Raw genomic sequence first — 16,017 nt, forward strand, 5'->3', positions numbered from 1 at the left:
TGCTACACCAACAGGGTTGCTTTAACACGGAAGCCTCCATCCGCAAGCCCACCTGCTCCAGGAACTGGTGGGAGGTTGAAAGTGGCCCTGGGTAGATGAGGCCGGTGCCAGGTGACCTGGCAGGTGTCAGCGGCTTGGCAGTCTGAGCCCCAGGCGCAGGGAGACAGGCTCTGATGTCACCACAGCGTGGAGGATTTGACTGCAGCGGCTTCAGAGCTTGTTGCTATTTTGTTTTATTTATATCTCCCTTTCCCTTTAAACCTCTGCAGGTTGTGTTTGTTCGAGAGAGGAGCAGCCTTTGCAGCCTCCTCGGTGGAGAGCAGGCCTTCGATCTGGGTTCACACGCAGCCAGAGTCCTGTTTAGAAACACGTGTGGGTCTTGCATTATTTGCTCTATTACCGATAAAGAGGGTTTTAGATTCTGGCACTTAAATATGTTTCCTGCTTATCCACCAGGGCAGGAGGCCGAGCGCAGCCACAGGCACAGCCACAGTGCTTCACTCCTTCACAGGCCTCGGTCCAAGGGCGGCAATGCAGGCGCTTCACACACGGAAGGGGCTGGGGAGCAGGGTCTGGCAGCAAACACAGAACACGGCCATCCGCAGCCCTGCTATTCTCAGACCTTCTGTCTCAGTCCGGATCTTCCCACTCCAGGTCTGCAGCGTCTTCCTTTTGAGGCAGATTCAGGCGTTTGGGGGACATGATGTTTATCACACCCTGTTTTCCATGTGGGTGGTCCGCATGGGGATGTTCCTAAATCAGGCTTCCTTCGGCATTGCAGTGGTGGGGGGCAGCATGAAGGTGCAAACACAACCCGTGGGGACTCCTCGCTGAGCTTCTGTATACCTGGAGGGCGTCTCCCCTCAGACGGGGTACTCCCTGTATCTGTGACCAGCAGGTGGGGGAGGTGGATCAGGCTGGTTGGCTGCCTCAGTGCCCTCACAGCTGCAGTGTCAGCGGGTGGGGCAGAGCACCTGGGACCTTGGATTAACTCTGGGGGTTGCAGAACCGCCCCCTCCCTTTGTTCTCCCATTCTCCATGGTGGCGGCTGTTGGCAGATGGCAGGACTGATGGATCCGTGATCAGACCTACCAGCCATCCCCCAGGGAGGTTTCCTGACCACTCTGTGTCCCCTGCTCACCTGAAGCCTCTAAAATAGTTTGGGTGCCCAATGCTCAGAGGCTCCCATGAGATTGTGGAGGCGGGCCCTTAGTCATTGGTTTTTATTTTTTTACTACATTTCTTCCTTGTGCAGTGATCACACTTCATCTAGAGGGGGGCAGGCCTGAGTGACCTTGTGGAGCATCTAGGGAGGGGAAGTAGCCACAGTGCCCGAGGCCAAGTTCCAGGAGGCCGGCAGCGATGGTCCGTTGGTGCCTGGCCTGTCCTCTGGAGATTGAACCTGGAGTACTACTAAGGGATCCAATCCCCAGTTCTGCCCCGCCTCCACCACCAATTGATTGGAGTCTGAGGGCCGGGAGGAGGGACCAAGAGGTCTGCCTTTCAACCGCTCACTAGTGACCACTGCCACTGATTGATCAGCTGCCGCTCCCTCAGCTCCTTAGCCTGGCATTCTGTAGAGCCTTTGGGTGTTTTGGACGTTTCGGACCCTGGGTTTTTATATATTAGGATAGAGTTAGAAAGCAGATTGGTGGTTTACAGGGGCTGAGGGGAGATGATAATGGGGAGTGGCTGCTGCTTAGTGGGTACAGTATTTCCTTTTGGAGTGATAAATATTTTCTGGAACAATATAGTGGTGATGGTTGCACACACTGTGAATGTGCCAAATGTTATTAAATTTACACTTTCAAATGGTTAAAATGGTAAATGCATAAATTTTGCTACATTAAAAAAGAGACAGATCCTTATGCAACCATATAGAAAGTGGCTTATGTTATTTTTGTCTTTAAAAAGCAAGTTGCAAAAATGAGTGTGGAGCATGATAGGACACAGATGCGTGCCCCATCTAAGTTTATATTTCTACTAGAGGCCCAATGCATGAAGATTCGTGCAAGAATGGGCCTTCCTTCCCCTGGCTGCCGGAGCTGCCTTTCCACCTTCCCATGCTGCCCAGAGGCCCGGAGCAGCTGGGGCAGTGAGGAACGCCTGCATCCTACCCCCAGCAGCTCGGTGCCTGCGTATGCAAATTAACCTGCCATCTTTATTGGGTTAATTTGCATACTCACTCCTGATTGGCTGGTGGGCATTGCAAAGGTATGGTCAATTTATATCTTTCTCTTTGATTAGTGTAGATACTTTTAGTTAAGATACAGCTGTTATAATAGACTAGAGGCCTGGTGCATGAAATTCATGCATGGGGGGTGTCCCTTAGCCTGGCCTCTACCCTCTCCAATCCGGGACTCCTGAGGGGATGTCTGACTGCCTCTCGCAATCTGGAACCACTGGCTCCTAACCCTTCTGCCTGCCTGCCTGATCACCCTAATGACCTCTGCCTGCCTGATTGCCCCTAACCACTCTGCCTGCCTGCCTGATCACCCCTAACTGCTCTCCTACCAGCCTATCATCCCTAACTGCCTCTGCCTTGCCCCGCACCTGGGACCCAGGATTCCCTCCTCTGGCCGGTCACAGGCACCTGGGACCTGGGCTTCCCTCCCTCTGGCCAGCTGCAGGAACCCAAGATCTGGGCTGGCTTCACCCAGGCTGACCATAGCCACAGGGGAATGTGGGCGGGCAGCTTCGTCCGGGCCACAGCTGCAGGCACTCAGGACTGCGGGGTGGGCAGCTTGTCCCTCTCCTGGGCCACAGGCACAGCCACTGGTGCCCAGGACTGTGGGGCAGGTGGCTTGTCCCTCCTCTGGGCCACAGCCCCAGTTGCTGGCACCCGGGACCACGGGGACCATGGGGCATGAGGATTGTCCCTATCCTGGCCTGCATCCCCCAGCACTGGCACCCAGGACTGTGGGGAGGGCAGCTTGTCCCTCTCCTGAGCTACAGCCCCAGCTGCTAGCACCTGGGACCATGGGGACCATGGGGAATGAGGATTTTCCCTCTCCTGGGCCACAGCCCCAGCCACTGGCACCCAGGACTGCGGGGCGGGCAGCTTGTCCCTTTCCCAGGCTGCAGGCACAGGCGCAGCCACTGGTGCTGAGGACCTTGGGGCGGGCGGCTTGTCCCTCTCCTGGGCCACAGCATGTCTGGTCCCCATTCCTTTCTTGAGAGCTCATTTGTGCCTGGCTGGTCCCCATACCTCTTTCCCCAGTGTTGAGTGTCTGAGCAGTTACAGCATGATGGCGTGAGGGCATGATGACATGAGGGTGTGACAACTATTTGTATATTAGCTCTTTATTATATAGGATAAGTATCCAAATCTCAGTAGTTTAAGGAAGTTGAAATTAATTTGTTACTCATGTAGAATTCAAAATGTGTTTTTCTATCCTGAGCAAGTGTCAGTCTTCTAGACAGTGATTCCGGGTCCTTAAAAATGTGATTCTGCCATCTTCACCATCGTGATTTCACTTGACCTGCAAGGGGAATAACAAGTAAGCAAGTACATGGGAGTTTTTATGGGTATGGCCTAAAAGTGTAGCATTTTATTGGTCAAAATGCAGTTACATGTCCTCATTTAACAGTATGGAAGGCTGAGAAATGTAGTCTAGGTTTTTGCCCAGGAAGAAGAAAGGTTTAGTGAGCAGCTATTTAATCTCTTCCATAAATATTTTAAAATTTTATTTATTGATTTTAACACTGGGAAGTGAGTCAAGGAAGATTAGAGGGAGATTTTCATTTTTTACCCTATAATGTTCTATTTTGAATAATTTTCAATGAGCATGACTCTTAAGGGGTAAACTGTGCCCCCTCCTTCAAAATTCCCATGTTGAAGCCCTAACCTCCCAGTACCACAGAATGAGACTGCATTTGGTATGAGGTCCTTCAAAGATGTGAATAAGGTAAAATGAGGCCATTAGAGTGGGCTCTAATCCAATTGGATAGGTGTCCTTTTAAGAAGAGAAACTTTGGACATACAGAGAAGACAGTAGGGGCATTACACACAGAGGAAAGAGACCAAGAGAAGGCACCCATCTGTACATCAAAGAAAGAGGCCTCAGAAGACATCAAAACTGGAGCCAAGGACTTTTAGCCTCCAGAAGTGCAAAATATAATTGTTGTTTAAGCAACCCAGTCTATAAGTACTTTATTATGGCAGCTCTAGCAACCTAATACAATGGCATCCTATCTAATAAAAGAGTAATATGCAAATTGACCATCACTCCAACACACAAGATGGCTGCCTCCATGTGGTCAAAGATGGCTGCCCCCATGTGGACACAATATGGCCACCACAAGATGGCCAGCAGGGGAGGGCAGTTGGGAGGGATCAGGATAGCAGGGGAGGGCAGTTGGGAGGGACCAGGCCTGCAAGGGAGGGCAGTTGGGGGTGATCAAGCCTTCAGGGGAGAGCAGTTAGGGGTGACCAGGCCGGCAGAGGAGGGAAGTTGGGGGCGACCGGGCCTGCAGGGAAGGGCAGTTGGGGGGGACCAGGCCTGCAGGGGTGGGCAGTTAGGGATGACCAGGCCGGCAAGGGATGGCAGTTAGGGGCAAACAGGCTAGTAGGGGAGCAGTTAGGCATCAATCAGGCTGGCAGGGGAGTGGTTACGGGGTGATCAGGATGGCAGGCAGAAGGGTTAGGGGCAATCAGGAAGGCAGGCAGGCGAGCAGTTGGGAAGCCAGAAGTCCTGGATTGTGAGAGGGATGTCCAACTGACTGTTTAGTCCCGATCCCGTTTAGGTGGGATCAGGCCTAAATGGGCAGTCGGACATCCCTTGAGGGGTCCCAGATTGGAGAGGGTGCAGGCTGGGCTGAGGGACACACACCCCCATGCACGAATCTTGTGCCCCGGGCTTCTAGTATTTTTATAACAAAATAAAAATTAAACCTTAATATGACTGTCAAAGATCTATTTTCAAAAGTGAAAATAAACAGCCCAACTGGTGTGGCTCAGTGGTTGAGTGTTGACCCATGAACCATGAGGACACTGGTTTGATTCCCAGTCAGGGCACATGCTCTGGTTGTGAGCTCAATCCCCAGTAGGGGGCATGCAGGAGGCAGCCTGTTGATGTTTATCTCTCTCAATGTTTCTATCTCTCTCTCCCTTCCTTTCTCTCTAAAAATCAATAAAACATATTTTTTAAAGTGAGAAAAACAGCTTCCCCATGCCGTAATATCAAATTCTCTTTCTTTTCCAGTAAGTGCCTAAAATACTCTTTAATGGTTTTATATGAAAAGGTTTATGTGGCGCAATTTAAAAACACCCAGAAAACAATATATCACTTTCTAGGAACAATTAAGTTTGAAATTAACTAGAAAATTAATTGGCTCACTTGGATTCTCACAATGGTGATTTATTGAAGTGAATTACTGAGTTCAACATTTGCAAATGGAGAGTTTAATCCTTTCATAGTTTTATTTTTCAACAGCTGAGTTTCTGCTTTTGACTACTTTTCCATTTTTCTAATTTTATTGTAAATACTGAATATTATGATCAGAAGTTGAATATTTGTGTCCTCTGCATACTATTTATTATTGGTTAAGCTCGAGCAAAAATGTGGCAGTCAACAAATATTTATTGAGTGATCACCATCACAACCAAGCAAGACAAGGATGAATCTACATATTGTTGACAAATAATTCAGTTGACAAAGTAATGAATGCAAGTCCAATGTCATTGTGGCAGGAATAGCAACTTTTCCTGGGATATGGAGAGGACTAAAGTAATGACTTCAGGAATTTTTTTTACATTGCCCTGATTCTGCATTGCCTTGTCTGACAGGAGTTTTCAAATTCTACAGCCAATAAACTCCACACAAGAGTGTTCTCTTAACAGCTATCAGAAGCAACATGTTGATTATAGAAATCTCAATTCTATAATCCACAAAATTCAGCCGAGAAAATTCAGCAACTATATTTTATTTACTTCTTTATTTTGACATCAATTTGAATTGCTATTGTTCAAATTCATGTCATTCATATCCCCACTATGTAACATCACACCCCCAATTACAACAAATGCCTTTTCTGTGCATCTAGTTTGCACATACCTCTAAGATTTTCACATACTTCCATAGTTTTAGAAAGAAAAGTATTATCTCTCGCAGTGATATGCTCAGTCTTTCAAATACCCTTTCATTTGTGGCAATATTATTTCTCCCTATCTAAAAGAAATGAAGAGCCTGAAACAAGGGAAGTGAAGAGTGTTCTGAGGTTTAATGAACCCTTTTAAGGTTTTAGAGTTGATACCAGGTCAAACACATAATTGAAGACATGGGTTCCTATTCATACTAGTGATACTCCTATGATTCTATAAATGTGATCCTGTGATCTTCACTTTCTTTGAATTTAATCCTGCACTTTCAAATATATATTTAAAGAATACTTTACTTTTCCTGTGATCATTATTACCATCTCTCTGTGAACCTATCATTAGAAAAATATGAGTATCCAGGAGCTGATTTGGGCCTTCATGGAACTCAGGAGTGCCTTTTTTTTAAAGAGCTAAATGCAATTGGATTGAGTTAGAGTAGATGCAAAGTTTATCCACATACATAGTCATTAACTTACACATTAGGATTTTGTTTTGTTTATAGGTACATATGTGTGTGTGTGTTTCCTCAGAAAATGTGTGATATTAAATTTTCAAATACAAATGACATGTCTTCTAGGGTATAAAGAATGGAAAAGTTTGTTTATTTTTCATAAATGAAATCAAGACTTCCTTCACCACATGCAGCAGCAGTCCAAGGCTATGATTCACAGGGTGAAATTACCAGCTGACCCTTGAAGATTCTAAGTGCATCAGCAAACAGCAGAATCTCTTTCTTTGTTGTGTGCCTGGAGAGCCTCTCCTTCACCCCATCCCCCTCACCCCTGAACATAAACACATAAGAAGAAAGAATTCCCATGATGCACCCACCCTGGAATTGTTACAAAATCAAAATAATAGAAAATGCAATGCCCTTTCTCAAGATAAAATAATTCTGTTTGCATGGAAAGGGAATTACTAAAAAAAAATCAGTCAGTAGAAAAACAGATTGAAGCACTCTATATAATTTTATTTCTATTTTCTTTATTTGAAATATGAGATCAGTCAGACCATGAGTGTTTACTGAAAATATAAATAGATGAAAAACCTTGGCTCTGCAATTTTTTCTGAGAAGTCAGTATATCTCATAATTTACTAGAACTAATATAATCTCTTGCTCTAATTTATACAACCTAAGGCCCCAGTTATGTTTTATTTTGCCAATGTTTCTTATAAAACCTAAAGCTCCCTTTTTTCTACTTTTATTTACAAGAACTTATAAGCAATGCACACTATCACTATATGTTGAGACTGAAAATACTACTGATAATCATAGTATTCATCCTGAAAGTACCAACTAAATAATGTTGTAGTAATAGCTTAACAATTAACTTTGGTTTTTGCATAAATATCATACGTATTTTAGTAAATTCTCAGAGAATTGGAAAGCAGACTTAGTAGCTGTTGTTTTTTTGTTTGTTTGTGTGTTTGTTTATAAGCATATGCTACTATTCTGCTGCCAGTAACTATGGGATGCATTTTCATTGTGGTCAGTAGGATTCAGATGGTTTATTACATTATAGTGAGTATAGCCAGTAGAATATTTGAATGTCAAATTCTTATTTAGAAGTATAAGACTTCGCCCTGCTGGCATGGCTCAGTGGTTAAGTATTGGCCTATCAACCAGGAGGTCACAGTTCAATTCCCTGTCAGGGCACATGCCCTAGTGCAGGCTTGCTCACCAGTGAGGGATGTGCAGGAGGCAGCTGATCAATGATTCTCTCTTATCGTTGATGCTTCTATCTCTCTCTTCCTCTCCATTCCTCCCTAAAATCAATAAAAATATATTTTAAAATAAAAAATAAAGGCATAAGACTTCAAGTTTGAATGTGTTACCATAAATCAATGTGAAATCTCCATTACAGTATTCTGAGAACTAGAATGTTGACAACCACCTATTTGGGGTGATCTAATCTTTATCTGGTCTATGGACATAGTGATAATCAGAATCAGAATCAACTAAATAAACACAATTAAATAGTCAATAAAAGCAATCTTTGCCTCCATTTTTATGAAATTGCTCTCATCAATTATTTTTGTTTCATATACTAAAATGTGTGTTTCAGAAAGTTAATTGTGAGAAAGTTCTTAAAGGTCTAAAGTACAGATACATTCTGTTTTAGGACCTAATATAACAAATAAAAACTAATATTTATTGAAGACTTACTTCATATGTTATGCATATTTTAGCCATTGTATTTAATTATACCATTAAACTAGGTGTAAAATTGTATCTCCCTTTTCAGTTAAGTAACTTGACTAAGATTACACAGTTGCAAGTCTCGTATTAATTGTCTAAATGAAGATCCTAGATGTCTTAAAATACAGACAGGTTCTAAGTAACTCTAAAACAAGTAAGTGAATTAACTCAATGAAATGTTTAACTTTCTGCTTGTCATTAACTAGAGTTTATAATTTTTAAAATAGTCTTTATTTTTTAGAGTAGCTTTGGATTCACAACAAAATTGAGAAGAAAGTACAGAGTTTCTATGTATCCCCTGTTCACATACATGTACAACCTTCTCAACTATCAGCATCCTGCACCACAGTGGTACTTTTGTTGCAATTGATGAACTTACATTGACACATCATTATCACCCAAAGTGCTTAGTTTACATTAGGATTCACTAGTGGTGTTGTACATTCTATGTGTTTGGACAGATGTATAATGACAGATATTCACTATTGTGGTATCATACAGAATAGTTTCATTGTCCTGAAAATCCTTTGTACTCTGTCTATTCATTCCTCCCTTTGACTAAACCCTCTTAACCACTGATCATTTTACTGTCTCTATAGCTATGTTTTTTTTTTCCAGAATGTCATATACTTGGAATTATACAGTAGGTAGCTTGCTTGTATTAGCTTCTTTCACTTAGTAACATACATTAAAGGTTCTTCCATGCCTTTTCATGATTTTATAGTTCATTTATTTTTATTGCTGAATAATGTTTATCGTCTGGATGTAAGACAGTATATTTATCCACTCACAGATGTTCTAATTTTAAACATATAAATTAAGCAGAGGGGTGAGGTTCTAAGTAACTCTAGAGTAACTATACACCACTGGCTCAAGGAAACATCGTTCATGCAACTCTTCAGGGTTAGTCCTGCATGGTTATGCTCTAGGTCTTTAAAAACTCTGACCATTATTTGAGCTCATGAATATAAATATATACTTGCTTGAACCAAGATTCATCAAACAATGAATTCATTTCTGACAGCAGTTTCAAAGGAAATTTAGTGAAAGAATATAGTTGTACTTCAAGTCAGCAACCCTAAGCTATTATACTATGGCTGTATAAATCCTAGTTTTTCCTCAGTTAATCTAGTAGTCAACTACATAAAAATAAAAATATCTTGACATATATACAAAGACATAACACTTCTGCATTAATTAATCATATTATCAAGATTGCTCTTGTTTATTGAGCACCAAAGGAAACATGTGGCAGTTATCAAATCACTTTAATGACTAAAAGTGACAGATTAGAAAATTAAAGCCTTAAAATTTATTTTAATAATTGATATCTTTTTACATTTTCTATTTATTATTTATTTATTTATTTATTTATTTATTTGTTTATCTTTATTGTTGGAAGTATTACAGATGGTCCCTCTTTTTCCCCCATGACCCCCTCCACCCCACACCCACCACCACTGAGGCCTTCACCACATTATTGTCTGTGTCCAGGGGTTACGCATATATGTATGTAAATTCTTCAGTTAATCTCTCCGGCCCATCCCCTTAACCCCTTCCCTCTGATATTAATCAGTCTGTTCCATGTTTCTATGTCTCTGAATCTATCATTTGTATATCTTCTTTCAAGAAATGTCTATTCATTTCTGAATTAGGTTATTTTTTATTATTTAGCATTAGAAGTCATTTTATGTATTATGGATATTAATTTGTTACTAGATATATGATTTGCAATTTTTTTTCTCACTCCATGAATTGTCTTTTCATTCTGTTGATAGTGCCCTTTGACACAGAAAAGGTTTTAATTTTTATGAAATCCAATGTACCTATTTTTTTTGTCTCTGCTATGGTATCATATCCAAGAAATCATTACCAAATCCAGTACTTAGCTTTTCCCCTAAGTTTTCTTCTCTAAGAGTTTTATACATTTTATTTTTTGAATTCATTTTTACTTAATTCTTGTACATGATTAAAGTAAAGGTCCATTCATTTGCATGTGGATATTCTATTTTCCTAACATTATTTATTTAAAAGAATGTCTTTTCCCCATTGAATGGTCTTGGTACTACTGTCAAAAATATTTGACTATAAATTTGAGGGTTTATATCTATGTTCTTTATTATATTTCACTAGAAGCCTAGTGCACGAAATCCATACACTCAGGGGGCGTCCCTCAGCCCGGCCTGTGCCCTCTTGCAGTCCGGGAGCCCTCAGGGAATGTCCGACTGCCGGCTTTGGAACGCTCCGCATGTTGGACATCCTTAGTGCTGCCACAGAAGTGAGAGAGGCTACTACCACCACTGCTGCACTCGCCAGCCATGAGCCCGGCTTCTTGCTAAGTGGCACTCCCCCTGTGGGAACACACTGACCACCAGGGGACAGCTCCTGCGTTGAGTGTCTACCCCCTGGTGGTCAGTGCACATCATAGACTGGTTGTTCCACCGTTCAGTCGATTTGCATACTAGCCTTTTATTATATAGGATATTGTCTGCAAATGGAGATGGTTTTATTTTTGTCCTTCCAATTTAGATGCCTCTTCTTTCTTTTTCTTTGCCTTTTTATTCTGGCTTTTAATTTTTTTTTCATCTAATAAATAATGGTGAAAAAATTCACTCTTATTCTCTCAGAATTTTAAGTTAAATATTCTTAAAAATTTAAAAATATATATGTACCATAGATGGGCTTTCATATAAGAAACAAATGTAAACCTTAAATTCAAAAATTTTGCAGTTTTTATGAAAATTTATTTCAGTACCAAGCATTTATAATTCGATAGGCAACTTAAGAAATGGGAACAAGGTGGGGTTAGGTGCATTCCCGGCAGCATGGGTGGGCAAGGGGCAGGTGGAAGGCTGCACGCAGAGGAAGCGCTGATACCAGCCATAGGGAAGAGCAGCAGGCGCAGCCTGTCCCAATGTTTCTAGGTCTCTGCAGATGTGAATCTGATGGAGCAGCCAGGGAAGGTGAGCAGCCCCCGCAGCAGCAGCATTAAGGGAGGCTCATCTGCTTGAGCCATGAGTAAACTGAGTCACAGGTCCTCCTGAGGAAAGAAGAATGGACTATCTGGTGGAGGAGAGGTTGTGGCCTTTCATTCCCTTGCAATAAAGTGGTCTCTGAAGATCACTATAAAATTATAGTGGATGAAGCATCTGCTCCAGTGTCGCTGGAAGATACCAACACTGATGGAATAGTAATTAACAAGCTGAAGGTTGTTAAGAAACAGACTTACTTGTCCTTAACAGGTGGGGATGTCGTCTACTTGGTGTACAGGAAGAATGAGCCAGAACACAATGTGGCATATCTCTATGAATCTTTAAATGAAAAACAAGGCATGGCACATGTCTCCTTTGAAGCTAATAAAGAAAACATGTTCCACATAACCAAAGATATCTCAGGTGCAGGGTGAGGTGACTATCCCCAGGTTCTGCCATTGTCACCCAGCACTCAGGCATGCTTTAAGGAACCCCAGCCATCAGCATCAATGTTGGAACTCTTCCCCTCAGCCTCTACCTCTTCCATAGAGCCCACTACAGGGAAAGCACTGCTGCAGCCGCAACCTTAGGGTTCAGGAATCTGGAGAAGGGGCTGCAACATAAACGGATACACTAGACAAGACATATAAATTTGGAGGCATGGGGAACCAGGCGGAAACCTCCTCTCTAGTGGAGTGGCTCCCCAAATCTCCAGACCCATGGCTTTTTATTCACTAGAATATACATTTTGCCCTTTAGCAAAGCAAACAGAGATCAATGGTAAGGTTTGGTAAACAATAAAGGATTATCAGCTTAGGGCCTGGTCTGCAAACTGCGGCTCACGAGCCACATGTGGCTCTTTGGCCCCTTGAATGTGGCTCTTCCACAAAATACCACGGCCTGGGCCAGGCTATTTTGAAGAAGTGGCATTAGAAAAAGTTTAAGTTTAAAAAATTTGGCTCTCAAAAGAAATTTCAATCGTTGTACTGTTGATATTTGGTTCTGTTGACTAATGAGTTTGCCGACCACTGGTAGGGGATTGCCTTCAGCTATTCAGCCAACAGCAGGGTAATACAATGCTGATTCTTAGCCCTGCTGAATATCAAAGTCCATCAGCTTCCTGAGGACTTCTTGCATTTATTATGACCTGCTGGTCTTACCCTCCAGCACACCGCCATCCAGCTCCACCTGCAGAGGTGAGGCCCTTTCCCGGAAAGGGTGTGGTCCATCCTGACAAGTGATGAAACCTACAAGGATCCCTTCATCTGTCCCAGACAGAGAGGGAGAATTCTTTCCTTCATCAGAACTGCAAGATAGGGAGGGTCTGAAGCCCATGAAGAAGAAAATGAGAGGAGACAAGGAGGCTGATCTGACCTGAACCTGCATTTGTTGGTCACAGACCAGTTTAGGGACACCCAAAGTATCCTAGAGGGTGTCAGACTACTGGCCATGAAGCCAGACAAGATGGAAGAAGACACTCACATGCATCATCTGCCAGGACCTGGGGCACAACTGTGTGAGTCTGAAGCCCTGAATGCACACCTTCTGCTCAGCCTGCTACTCGGGCTGGATGGAACACTCCACCTGAAGCTGTCTGGTGGAGCGGATCTGTAAAAACCACATCCTCAACAACCAGGTGGAGGCGTACCTTCTCCAGCGCCCTGACAATAGCCACAGTGAGGAAGATGTACGGAGCATGGCCACCAGGAGCAAGATCATGCAGAACATGCTTCAGCCCAAAGTCAGGAGGTCTTTCTCAGATAAGGAGGGCAGTTTGGAGGAGCTGTCAGATGTGGACAGCCAATCTTGGGATGTCAGCCAGCCTTGGTCCTGTGCAGATAGTACCCCAGTACTGAAGGCAGGGGGCAGGGGCTTCCCAGTGAGCAGGGAGCACCACAGACCTCTGGGGACACATCATCAACTCCTGCCAGTCTCACAACAGGCCAGGATTATGTGTGTGCCCTGCAAGGAAGCCATGCCATATGCATCTGCTGCTCCCGGCCCACGCCCGACTGGAGGATGTGGTGTGAGCATGAACAGGAACCCCACATCACCCCCTAGCAGTGTACCCTCTGCCTGCAGCCCTTTTGCCACTGTACTGGGGCTGTGACTGAACTGGCTGCCTGGGTTGCCTGGCCCTCTTCTGTGCTCAACGTGGGCTTCAGGTGGCTCCACAGGATGCTGAGCAGCAACAACTAGGAGTCTGACATCCTGAAGAATTAATTACCTGATGGTTGGGGTTTTAATGTGTTGGCTGAAAGCCTGGTGACCCTTCAGAGGGCAGTGTTCCACTGTCTGATTAAAGCCTCATGGAGAACACCCTGCTGTGTTACTGCTGAGGCCTTCAAAGCTTCCTGGAGCTGCCTTAACAGTATCAGCAGAACATTCCTGCCTCCCAGTTGCCAGTGGCTGTAACATCCCCTTCTGAGGGCTATGGAGCCCCCACTGCTATACTCAGGTGAGGGCCCAACACACAATAAAATTCAATCAGATCTGTGAAGAGACAAGGTTCAAGAACTAAGTGTCTGAGGAGGCACCAAGATGGCTTGGGAGAATGAGGGTCAATGACAGCGTGTTTCAGGAAATATCAAATATGAACATTTTAAGGGCATTTTACAGATCCCCTCTGGGCATGCTGGGGTTCTCTGCGTCTGACACTCTGCTGTGATTTTTTTTTTTCTTGTGGAAGAGACCCTCCCAGTGAAGCTCCAACTGCGGCCTGGGGGGCCTGGCACATGACTTTCCTCTGAACTCTGGGCTGCCAAAAACACATCAGCCAGAACAGCCATAAGCTTTCAACTCCTGGGATGGTGCCAAGCATGTTTGCTTTCCCACACTATGATTAAAACGGATGCCTCTCTTCAAGAAAAGTTTCCTGGGCCCTGACAGCATGGCTCAGTGTTTGAGCATGGTTCAATTCCCAGTTAGGGCACATGCTCAGGCTGAGGTCTTGATCCCCAGTGTAAGGCATGCAGGAGGCAGCCGATCAATGATTCTATCTCATCATTGATGTTTCTATCTCTTTCTTCCTCTCCCTTCCTCTCTGCAATCAATAAAACATCATAAAAATAAAAAAATAAAAATTTCACAGGAGAAAAAGGAAAGTTTGTCAGAAACATTCTGTTATTCAAGGAAAGGGAGCAAAGTTCACACCTATAGGTTGTGTAGTGCCCCCTGGGGAAAACCATAACTCTTAGATACTTTAAAAAAATAGGTTTGGTGCTTATCTTCTAACTTAAATACCACGAAATGTGGCACAAATAATATAATTTATAGTTTACAAATTGACTAAAATTGGGGATAGTATGGCATTTGAAAGAATAAACGTATGTTTCTATTTATTTAAAAAATCAGCTATCCAAAACTGCTAACCCTGGGCACCTGACATTAAGTGCTTGGCACCCCTCCCAGGCCTGGGTAGATTAGGTCGCCACCACCCCTACCCTCCCGGGAGCACAGTGCTGGTTCCTGCTGCTCCTCTATCACCATAGCTACAGGCCCCATCCAGCTGTTCCCACATTCTTTATTCCTTCCTTGGGGCAGTGGCCATGGGTGGCCAAGATACCAGGCGCAGGTCAGCTTTGGTGACACCCCAACTCTCCTGGAGCAGCCCTTTCCAGCCATGAGAAAGAGGGGCCTTTGATTCACTAGTTCTTGCCCTTTCTTCCTGTGTTGGGTTTGTCCTGTCATCTGGAATAATACTTGAAATGTGGTTCTGTGTAAAAGAAAAAATGTATTTTTTAATCTTTTGTTAAAATCACCTGTTGTATTTGTTTGCAAAATTGTAATTTTGTTGCTTCTTCTCAGGAATATGATTTTCAACTGTTGTCTTGCTCTTGATAAAGACCCTGAGAAGCAGCGCCCTATTTGTGGAAGAAGGCCTCCTTCCTGCATTCTAATAAACAAGCTGTGTCTGTGTCTCTCTCCTGAAAAAAAAAAAAGAAAGAAAAGAAAAGAAACAGGAACAAGGTAATATGCTGGTTTGCCATTGCTATGATAACCTGCAGAGGCAGATAAAACCCTCACAGAATTTTAATTCAGATGTCTGACAATGAGGACACCACATACACACACACACATCAAGAGGGTATAAAAAAAGTTTATTACTTACATAACTGAGGGTTCAGGGGAGAGCAGGCAGGGCAAGCCTCTCAAGCAGTTCTGAAATGGCTTGAGATCAAGGAAAGAAGAGTTATCTGGGTGTTTATTTTGGCTAGGGGGTGGGTGTGGCCAGGATAACAGTTCCCATTTAGGAAGGGTTTGCATGGTTTGAATCTCTTGCATTTGCCAAAGGGAGAACCCAGGTTTTCTTGTCAGCTTTCCCAGATGCGAGCCACACTTAGGAGAAGAAGAGATGAGTCATAAAAACTGTCAGTAGTCACAGATAAAAAAAAAAATGGGTCATTGGAACTGATTCTAGTGTTATACTTTTAACAAAAATACTACTATGAATATTCTTGTATGCCTTTAAAAAACCCCACATGTATATGTTTCTGCTGAGTATATACTTAGAAGTCAAGTACCTGGGTCATAGGGTATGTTTATGTACCATTTTATTTTTTTATATTTTTTATTGATTTCAGAGAGAGGAAAGGAGAAGGAAGGAGAGAAAGACAGAAACATCAATGATGAGAATCATCAATCTGCTGCTCCTGGCTTGCCTCCTACTGAGGATCTAGCCCACAATCTAGCATGTGCCCTAACCTGGAATCAAACAGTGACCTCCTGGTTCATAGGTTGATGCTCAA

At 43.4% G+C, this 16,017-nt stretch overlaps 1 pseudogene; it reads left to right on the forward strand.

The window, feature by feature from the left end:
- The first annotated feature begins 531 nt into the window (after window positions 1–531).
- LOC103301723 (E3 ubiquitin-protein ligase CHFR-like) lies at window positions 532–13,790 on the forward strand (annotated as a pseudogene).
- The last annotated feature ends 2,227 nt before the right edge of the window (window positions 13,791–16,017 follow it).

This window comes from Eptesicus fuscus, chromosome 1 (assembly GCF_027574615.1).
Source record: "Eptesicus fuscus isolate TK198812 chromosome 1, DD_ASM_mEF_20220401, whole genome shotgun sequence".
NCBI classification, from domain to species: Eukaryota; Metazoa; Chordata; class Mammalia; order Chiroptera; family Vespertilionidae; genus Eptesicus; species Eptesicus fuscus.